Raw genomic sequence first — 11,333 nt, 5'->3', positions numbered from 1 at the left:
TTGATTTTTCTGATTTCTCATTAATTTAACCATTAAATATTTATAATTTATTATGATTAATCACTATAAATAATCAAAAATCAAGAAGCGCTGTGAACATTTTTCTTTAGTGCTCTGAAAATTTAGCTGTTCTTGTTCATGGGACAATGAGGTAAGAAAAGAACAGAAACAGGATAAACCTTTTATTGACAGTAATGTTTTTTCAGTCACTTTCTCTGACCGTCACAGGATTCCTCTGTAATATATTTAGAAAGTTCCTTTAATGACAATAACTTACGAGAAACTATTATAATAAAGAGAAAACTAATAAACAGAAGATATGGAACCCACTGATTACTAACCAAGAATTTTTAATTAATACTGACTGAATTATTTATGACAAAAGATTTACTCATATAATTGCAAAGCCTTTCACAAGACCTCAGGCAACAAATTCATTTATCTATTACATTTTAAAAGTACTTCAGTGTATATTCTTCTTATAGAAAACATAAGATCAAACACAGGAAAATCAAAAACAACATAACAGAACAAGCCAAAGAGCGAGAGGAATGCCTTCAAAATAAAAAAGAATAAATTATCATTTAATTATTCAATAAAATTGTTTTCAACTACAAAAGCAATTGAATCATTGTTAATGTTTCCATTAGCAAGCAGCTTGTCTTTGTTCAGATTAGGCTTATTACTGCTTGTGAGGGGCTGTCACTCTCTGAAAGCTACTCCATGCGTTAAATGGATCTTACAAGAACAGGATCAGCTCAGCCTCCGGGAAGAATCTGAAGAACTGTCTTCTTTGAGTCATCCAGGTGAATAAGGACCTGCAAAGAGGAGAGATGGTCAACCTGGTGGTCTTGAGGGGACAGGATATCTGAGGTGCTACCTGCTCCACAGGCTCTCAGGTGTATCAACCTGCCTTCTCTGGCTGAGGCTGAAGTAATTTGGGCTGGCCTGAGCTGGGTCTCAGGCAAAAGCCTGGAGCAATGTTGGCCATTTGCCCCTTCAGTGGCTCCAGAATGCTGAATCCTGGCAAAGTCCATAAGAGCCTCGTCCGAACACTCAGCAGCTGAGCATCCTCATGGCAGCACAAGCATCACAGTATGCAGGAGCCTCCCAGCCTCGTCCCCAGGACAGCCCAGGGATGGAGAACACCAGCCAGGAAGGTGCTGACAGAGACCTCCAAAGGCTGGGTTTTTTTAGCACCTGAAAACTGAAGCAGTAATTTGGAGCAGCAAGAAATGTCCTGGAAGCCTTTTTTTTTTTTTTTTTTTTTTCCCTTAAATGTGTTTAAGGTGCAGGATGAAGCTTAACCTGGATAGTCTGGGAAAGCATGAAGTGACCTAGAGCTTGCTGTGGAGAATTCTTGTCTGCTTCATGTGTAGGAAGTGGTTTGGACAGTACCTATAATTTAGTCCAACCCAAAAGGAAAACAATAGATGTTCGGGAGTTTTTTGAGCTTGGTTGCAAGTCATGCAGAATAGACTCAGGAAAAAGAGAATAGAAAAGAAAAAGAAAAAGAAAAAGAAAAAGAAAAAGAAAAAGAAAAAGAAAAAGAAAAAGAAAAAGAAAAAGAAAAAGAAAAAGAAAAAGAAAAAGAAAAAGAAAAAGAAAAAGAAAAAGAAAAAGAAAAAGAAAAAGAAAAAGAAAAAGAAAAAGAAAAAGAAAAAGAAAAAGAAAAAGAAAAAGAAAAAGAAAAAGAAAAAGAAAAAGAAAAAGAAAAAGAAAAAGTTGAGCCACCAGATGAAGAATGAGTCTACCAGACACTGGATGAACCCCTCAGACCAGAAACACCAGGAAACCTGCCTCACCTTTTCTGATTATCACTTCTATACTGCAGAAAGTAGGCACTGCCATTTTTTTATAACTCCTCTCTTCTTCTACAAGCAACACATACACAAATGCGTTTAGACAAGCAGGTGTAGACACCAGCACAAGCACACACTTTGTAGATGTTACACTCCAGTCTCAAGGAAACTCTTTCTTCTCTACAGTTCCAAAACATCAAATAAAAATTAGTTCATGCTCGATCAGATTCAGTTTGAGCACTGATGAAATGTCAGCCATAGGAAATTTGTTGGAATAATGCCCACAACAAGGATCCTACCCAAAAACTGGCTGTGGTTGATTTGGCTACCACTGGGTACAATTAGAGCTCAAACCTGTTGCAATAAGAAGTGGGGGGTATTTGATTTACTTATGTGATAGGAAGTATGGCTGTTTTTTAATGAAAGTATCCAAAAGCACTACAATGACTCTATCCTTTATGCTTTTCCATTAACTTGTCATTTGCAATCTATTTATTTTATTTTATTTTACAGCTATTAATCTGTAATCTTTTGTAATCTTTGCAGCTCATCTGCCACCTTGTGGCTCTATTGCAGACTCTTCCTGGAGCTAAAAAAGGAAGAATGAGTTGTTTAGCAAAACCTCTGCATTTGCATTGCTCTTGCCAACCTGGCAAATACAGTGGCCTTCACTACTGTTAGCCTGATTAGCTTTTCATGCCACAGTGTAAAAAATTATAAATCTAAATAGAAAACTCCTCTTCCAGCAGACCATGTCTCTAAACTGCCAATGTATGTTGGTCTGTGAGTCCTGTATATGTGCATATATATGTGAGAATAGAAACATTTACATGCATTAAATCATATATATGATGTTCAGAATATATACTTCATATTAAATGGTATACACATCCACAGAATGATAGAAAATGAGGCTTGTGAGCTCACCTAATCCCTTTTCTGCAAAGCTGAACCAGATGTAACTGATCATTCCTGGCAGGTATCTAAGCTTTCCACAAAAAAACTCAAATAATAGAGATTTTTCAACCTCCCCACTGAACTACCCTAGTGCTGTCTTACTGCTAGAAAGCTGCTCTTCATATCTAAGGCAAACCATTGGATTTAATCCCATCACTCTCTGTCCAGTCCAATGTGGGCATGATGAATAGTTTATTTTTTCTTTTCACATACACATAAAACATTAATGGATTGATTGCATTTTAAACTGTTTCTCTAATATTAACTGACTCTGATAGAGATAAATGATGGGTATTTACATCAAAATCATCTGGGCCTGAATTATTCACAAATAAAAAGGGATTGTGTGCGTCCAATTTAAATTTCATTGAAGAGACTTGATTTCTGAAGAGTCTCTTTGCAAAAATAGGTTTCTGTATAGTGGAAAAAAACTAGGAAACCAGAAACTGGGGCACCAGAAATAACTGGTTGATTTTGAAAATGTAAGCCCTGATATTGCAAAGAACGAATTGGCATTTTTATCTCATGGTGATAAAAGTTTTAACTTAAGTGGGTCCAGGTATGTGATCCTGCTGTCATGAGATCTTCCGTAATTATAGTCAATACTACTCCCCCACCCAAAAAAAAAAAAGTCTTTACTTTTTTTATATTTAACTCAATTTCAAAAACAAGCTGCTATTCCATCTGCTGCAGCAGAATGCATTTACAGAGCCAAACTGCACGGTCTACATGCTAATACCATTGTGTGAGCTGCATGATTACTGCTCAAAGACAGATTATATCCACACATCAAAAGGATTCTTCAGAATACGCTAATTTGAGGTATGTACAAAGGGCAGTCACTTTTACAGCTAGTTCCATGCCTATTAAAGATACTAATGCACATTGCTAGTATTAAAGACATCCTTTAACATTACCTGGTTATTTACTGAGATCCTTTTTTATACGAAATGTCACCTGGTGTACTGTTTCTTTGGTTGAAAGACTGGAAGAAAAATGTAGAGCAAAGCACATCAAGAAGTTGAAACAACGTAGCACCCATTTCAGTCTTTGCTTTGAAACGTTCCTCCCATCACCAGTTCTCTCAAGGGCAGAAATTAAATATGCTTTCTGTCATCTGTGGTGTTGCCCACGGACTTTTTTCTCCATTGTTTTAGACCACATCAGCTCTTAGGCACACACCAGAAGAAAGGCTATCACAAGTTTCTCAGTCATTTGCAAATATGGCAACGCTGACTCCTTGCCTACAAGGTTTGCAGTCTCTCACAACAGTTATCTATTAGACAGATTTGAAAATCTTAACCCTTCATTCACACCACCCAAGAGTAAGTTAAGCATCCTCCCATGTCAGTACATGGCAATAGGCGTGAATCATTCTTAGAGCACACTCTACCCCTTCTCTGGTTAACACACTAGCCTTATTTTTTGGCCTCAAAATTGATTTTTAAAGGCAAAGGATTTAGTCCAAAGGCAGTCCTCCTGCTGACTGACTCTCAACTGTATCAGTATGCTGGCCAGGGGCAGAGGAAGGCTGTAGGGCTTGAGATACTTTTCTGATCAACTGCTGCCTGCACTGGTCCTGATGCTTGTGATGGCAAAAATAAATCCCTTTCTTAATGTCATATCCCAAAAACACAGAACGGTTTGGGTTGGGCCTTAAGGACCATCCAGAGCCACCCCCTGCCATGGGCAGGGACTCCTCCCAGCAGCCCAGGCTGCCCCCAGCCCCATCCAGCCTGGCCTTGGGCACTGCCAGGGATGGGGCAGCCACAGCTCCTCTGGGCAGCCTGCTCCAATGCCTCACCACTCTCTGAGTGAAGAATTTCTTCCTAATGTCTAACCTAAACCTATCCTTTTTTAGTTTAAAATCATTCCTCCTTGTCCTATCACTACACCACTGACAAAATGTCCCTCCCCAGCTTTCCTGTAGCCCCCTTTAGGACTTAGCAGGCCACCCCCAAGGGTCTTCCCGAGGCCTTCTCCTCTCCAGGCTGAACACCCCCAACTCCCTCAGCCTGCCTTCATAGTAGAGGGCCTCCAACCCTCTGATCATTGCTCTGGCCCTCCTCTGGACCCACTCTAACAGGTCCTCATCCTTCTTATGTTGGGGACCCCAGAGATGGCAATGGAAAGGGAAATGTGTTTGGTGAGGGGTGTTAGGTAAGGGGTTCAGCCACAGCAGCAGTTCAATTTAAGGCTTGCAAAGTGGGCTCAGCTGTCACAGATCTGAGGCCAGCAATACGGAGGCAACAGCAGACTAAAGGCACCATCACACTTATAGCGATGCTTCTGTCCCTCTGCCAGCCCTGAACCCCGATGCTGCCATTTCCACAGTCAGTGAGTGATGCTGGAAAGCCTCACAGGCAGCATATTGCCTTCAAGTGGGAGGATGACACTGAAGACTCGCAGACACACTCTCTCTTTGTTTTCTGACCATACAGCATCTAACATAATGCAGTCCCGGTCAACAGCTAATATATTTTCCATGAGCTACAGGAGAACAATTTAGTATAAGTGGGCACTAAGTATAAACTGCATTTTGTTGCTTTTCACTTGAAGTGTTTGTGCTGCAAAATAAAACTCTGTTGATTCCTCCTTTAAAAATAACAGGGTGCCCCAAGTCCAGCTGCTTCTAGGAGAGAAATATGTGCCCTTGCAGTTTAGTTTCCACTCAGGAGATATGTTACAGCAATCGAAGTGACACTGGCAGTGAAGAGCATTGCTTCTCCTGCAAACATCCACCCATTCCAACTGTTTAGTGCACTGGACCATTTGCTGAGAACAAACACAAGTTGCTCAACATTGCTTCAACTTCTCAAAAATAGGGCTTCCCGGGAGGTTGCAGGAAGAGTTTTCATGTGAGAAGCAAAGTCTACTGTGTTACAGGGGAGGCCTATATGCTGGCTCCTTCCTGACCAGGCAATATTGAGAGTATTTCTCAGAAGCCCCAGAGCATCTTCCAGCACAGGTAACTTCCCAAGTGTCAAAAAAAAAAAAAAAAAAAAAAAAAACCTCTAATGAGGCATAGAGATTGTCAGAGTATGGAAAAGCAAAGATGTCTTTCTTGTGGCCACTGTAGACAGAGTGAGGATGAAGAGCTCAAAATCAATAAAACCAAACAGGAGAAATAATAGCGTAAGCAGGCTCAGATATGATCAAACTCTTATCAAGGATGGCTAAGAAGGGAGATGCAAGGGAAGGTTAAATAAAGCGCGTACAGAAGAGAATAAAAGATGGAAAATATTTACCAGGGCCTTTGGAATTGGAATTGAAAAAAGGAAAAATAAACTTTAGAAGTTAGAGAGTATCCCCATAGAGCATCTGATGAGATCACAGCTGGGTCTCATGTGCTACTGCTTCTTCAAATTTCTCACTTACATATGTATATAAGACCATCTGCATACATTATTTTCTATTTCAGAACTAGCCCAAAGAGCTGTCTTGAATAATACATTTTTTATCTATAACAATATTTTAAAACAAAGCAGTTCTGCATTATTTGTTCCAATCTGTCTGCAGTTTAAATTATGCTGCAGCAGAATGTTTCAGCATGAATTGCATTTGAAATATAAAATTGTTTATGCTGTTTTTCCGCCATTCCAATTCAAAACAACCCAATGTACCAGTTGTAATGGATTTTTAAACACATTTATCATCAAAGAATCTTTCCAAGGAGGAAAAACCAGTAAGTGGAACACAAATGGACCCTCCTTACATTTCTCAGTGGTGTGGCTATGTACTGTACAACACACAATGCCAGAAGCATACACCCTGTGATTACATTTTCTTTATATTTGTGATGAATCAAATTTTCAGCTTAAAAATAGAGCAGATTCTTTAAGCACTGTAATTAAGCAGAACATGATTTTCTTCATGTCTTTCTCAGCTCAGCCTTCCTCCCTGCCATTCATTATGTAGGAAAGCCCAAACAGAACTCTTGAGACTGCAGAGCATTCCTAAAAAAATAAAGGATTCATCTTTTCCCATTAAAGAGCCTGAAGATAGTTATTTCTCAGATGAATAGACCCAGAAATAACTAAGAGCATCACCCAACTCCCAAGTTCAATCTGCTCTAATTTTCATAAAGTGTCAAAAAATTCATCATTTGCTTACTTACCTAGCATGGGCTTCTTCTGTTCTTACTGTGAGAGGCACTAAAAGACTCTGCTACACCCATTTTGATAACTTCTCTGGATGCAAGACTGTTGAAGAAAGGCCATATTGTTATTGTGGCGATGTCTTGCCTCGGAAGCTCTAGCAAGCAGGCAGTATATTTTATGACTTAATTTGTCCTTGCAGAGTAAATAGTGAATGTCTTTGTGGTTGTTAGGAGTGATAGTTTGATTTGTTTGTTGTTTTGGTGGTTTGTTGTTGGTTGTTTTTTTCTGAACATCTCTCTACACAATGAAAGTGGTATATAAACTTTATTAAGATCTGAGATTAGGAGAGTAGCTAGATTCCATAGCGTAGATATTTCTTTTATCAGGAATTGATTTGCAAGGCCCCAAGATTTACTGTTGTTTAGGGGTAATAAAAAGTATGTCATTGACTTCCCTTACTGGCTGTCTCAAAAGAAAAGTTTCTTGAATCTGTCACTGTCACTAAATACCCAATCCATTAGTAAAACAATCAAAGGCATGTGGGTTTTCAGGTCTCAATTACCCACCTGAAGGTGATGTTGTGAAAATGTTATTAATTAAGTAGAAGATAAGCTTTTTATTTCGAGTTCAGGTTTAGCAGCAAAGTGTAAATTGCACCACATCCTAGCAAAAAGTATCAATACTTATAAAGAATATCAGTAGATGGAACCATCATACCCATTACTTATAAAAAATAGGTTTAGATAGGTTTTTAACTCTCATAAGAAGCTGTCGCAGATGCAAAGAATTGCAAAGCTGGACATGCTGCTTGTCCCAGAAAGGTAAGTGTCCTAGCTCTTTTACAGTGTTGTATCTCTGTAGTAATAACTGTTGTATAGTTTTATGGACTAGAGGAAAGAAGTAATTTAGCCAGCAAGTCCAAGCTGTGAGCTAAACTTCACATCTTTGCCTGTGACCTGAAAGCCCGTGTTTCGTGTGCTGAAGCTCTGCATGTTTTGCTGTGCACATTTCTTTCAGTCTTGTCTCCATGCAGAATGTAGAAAAGGCCTGATTTTACCCTCATTTACATTCAACCCTCATATCCAAAAACATATTTGAGCTTCAGCTTTTAGCAGCACCCCCTGCCTTGCTCTATACTGCAGGCACCCATACATCCCCTTGTGAGATCCTGCGACAATGCTGACCCTCAGTTCTGCTTCTGAGGAGTGGTTCCTCAGGAGGCTGGGGACTGCTCCAAACCCTTTTCATTAATAAGAACTACACCTTTTTCTTTCTTTTTTTTTTTTTTTAATAACAACATACAACTTTGATATTTTGAGTATTTGATGTAATAAATATGCTGGCAGGGAGGATTGCACTTATCAGGTGTTTCACTGGCATGTGTGAAGATGTTATCACTCCAGCCTGCTCCGTCAGGGATCAGGGAGAAATCCTGAATACTTGCCTATTCTTAATAGGCTTTGGGGTCTTCATAGGCCTGGCATCTGTATTCAGTTTTGCAATGAATTACAAGAAAAACACAATGAGGCTGGACTCATTTTACATAGAAGACAATATGGAGCATGACTGACATGTTACCCTTACCCAGATCTTTCTCTGAACACAGACTGTTTTTCTTTAACAAGGTTGTCAAGGCTTAGCACTGTCAGCTTTCTTAACAATTGGGATTTCATAGTTTATTTACAGTCTGACAGAGCAGAGTATGTCTCTAATACATCATTCCCCATTTCCTTTTGCTCCCACAGCACTAGTCCAGGAATTTCTTTGGTTAAGTGATGCTTTATCATGGAATAATAGAAAACAAGACTGGGAGAGACCCTTAGACACAGAATCAGAGGTACCTTGGACATTCCTGACACAAGTTTGTCCACCTTATCTTCTGCGAAAGAAATCCAGCATTGATGACTCTTAATCTCCCTGTAAGGGCAATTGATCTTGACCTGAGAGATTTGTAGAAAAATTTACTCCTGGGAGAGAAAATAAATCATTAAAAAGATACCTAAATGTTGGGTAAGGAACCTGGTGTATAAGGAATAACTGCCTTATGACATAATTGTTTTGATCAAAAAATAAACATTAATTGAAATTAAAAAAAAAGAATAAAAAAGAAAAAAGTTGTCTCTGCAGTTGTAACAAAAGAGAGATATGGAAATGAATGTATTTATAACAAGGATGCAATCAGATATGGCCAGTTTTCTAAAACCTTTTTTTCTATAATCACAGCTGCATGAAATATGTAAGCAAAAGCCCAGTTTTCTTTTCTCAGAAAGCAATTTATATCTTGCTAGGACAGTAAATTATGCTCACAGCTACTTCTGAAAAAAAATCTTTAAAGAGAAAGGAAAGAAATCACGTATTTCAGAGATCTCAGCCTGTCGGTTCTGACTGCACTGGGTGTTGTGCTCATTGATGTCTTTGCATCTTTATTGCGCCTTTAATACACATCGACTTAATGTGGCAGACAAAGTTTAGCTTCTCCATGAATTTGCTCTAAAATTTCTCTGAGAGTAATGGTGAAAAAAATCCTCTCCCTCTCTCTCCCCACATGTATGTGGGGGGTGTATGTATGCATGCCAGTGTGGACATACACATGTGCTTCACTCATGTATGTATGTAAGCAATGCTATTTGTGCTGGGATGCTGAAACAACTTGTAACCATAAACATCTCAGTGATTTGTTTAGGTACTCAAGTGGCAATAAACCACACATTCATATAATCCAATGCCTTTTACTTTCAAGAGTACCTTAGGAACTTCATTTGGACCTGATGTTAGCAAAAGCTGAACGCATAAGAATCTTCTTTTCACAAAGATTAATTCCTGAGGCATATTTGAAAATCTCTCTAGAGGTGGTGTGCCACCGTTAACACATCAATTGGCCAGACTGCTGTAAAGGACCCCGTGAGATTTCCCAGTACTCTGGGTAATATGCGGTCTGCCCATTGCTGATCAATGTGCACAGGTAAAAGAAAAGGTTACTGTAAAATCTTTGGAGCTTGAGCTTACTACATGGTAAATATATATATTTAAAAAATAAATAAATAAATCTTGTCTCTACCTTTTTTTGTTGTTGTTGTTATTGTTGACAGCCTGCCATATGATATTTTAACAAAGCTTCATATGCCTTGGAAAATGCTTTACAGTTCTGATCTCAGGAATTTGTGATGAAAATAAGTGTGTGCTGAATTGGATGGTGGTGGTAAGGGTAGAGTAAGGTAAAGGGTGATATCTGTAACAAGCCTCTGCTACTTGCTTCTTTTCTCACATAAAACACAAAAAGAACAGTACTGCCAACAAAATTATTAAAGTCCTTGCTGCAACAACATAATAAGAAACCTATGTAGGATTTACACCAACTTTTCATGCAAATATACACATTACAGATTATTATTTTTGCAAAACTTGTCCACACCATTTAAGCTGCCCACTGCTTTGCCAGTGCAGGAATGACAAGTACCCTGCACAGTTAAGCACCACTCTTAAGACAACAAAATAATATAAGACAAAATGCAGGATAACGGATCAGGAGATGAGAAGCCTGAGGGCTGCTGACAGGGAAGAAAGGGTAGAGGGAAGATTTTTAATGATGTTATGAGGTAGAAAGTGAACTAAATGAAAAGAGGCACAATAACAGATGTGTAGAATAGGGAAAAAGAGAAAGGGAGGGACAGAGTGGGAGAAGTTCAGAGATTAAAAGAAAATGGGAATTAGCAAGAATGTGGACCAAGATAAACTTTGCCAAAGAAAAACAGTTTTAAAAGAAATGGACCTACACTTTTATCCACCATGAACCTTCTGGGAAAGACGCAAGAATAGGGGTGTTCCTATCCCAATCTGTAAAACTGATTTATCTCCTTTTTTTCACCCCTCTGCAATGAAGTCCATCCCAATCAGCCTAGAACCCATCAGAAAAATGACATCTGGTAAGAAATCTCCACAAAATTTGTGACCTATTAATAAAAAGGTAGGTCACTAGTAATGTTTTGCAATTGCTTGTTTTACAGCTCTGTGATGCTGTCCTAAATTTAGGACTACCCCCTCTATTCTCTGTGAAGAACATACCCACAATATGGGTAAAACACTAATTTAGTATCATAAGTGCAGAGAATAACCACATATTAATTCACTCCAATATGGTGCTAGGGAAGCCTTACAACGCTGTCAATTAACAGAAAAGTGAAATGACTGTCAGGAGATGGGTTGTTTTATGTTTTGCTGTTTCATTATTGCACATAGTGAGTAGTCTCAAACCAATGAAACAAGACCACCAAATTCTAGATTAAACACTTACTTCCTACCAATAAAATGCCTTTGTGTGGAGCCAGGCTGGTGAAAATGAAAACATCACTTAATGTGATTCGGGTCATGATCAGCTGCATCATCAGTCATTCATCTCAGATACACTTCATCACCTTAGATAGTGCTGTGATAGTTAGAGTCAAATGCTCAGAAATCATTAAAAAGATCAGAATAA

General features: G+C 38.7%; 1 long non-coding RNA gene across 1 annotated transcript; it reads right to left on the bottom strand.

Moving 5' to 3' along the window:
* Positions 1-213: 213 nt before the first annotated feature.
* On the bottom strand, positions 214-7,425 carry LOC308188799. Its single transcript, XR_013945775.1, has 3 exons — positions 6,877-7,425; positions 3,677-3,744; positions 214-818 (listed from the first exon to the last, which is right to left on the bottom strand). It is a non-coding gene; the product is annotated as an uncharacterized lncRNA (long non-coding RNA).
* Between the last annotated feature and the right edge of the window lie 3,908 nt (positions 7,426-11,333).

Source organism: Anser brachyrhynchus, assembly GCF_964034855.1.
Source record: "Anser brachyrhynchus genome assembly, chromosome: 2".
Lineage (NCBI taxonomy): Eukaryota > Metazoa > Chordata > Aves > Anseriformes > Anatidae > Anser > Anser brachyrhynchus.
This window is presented reverse-complemented; position numbering and strand designations above follow the sequence as displayed.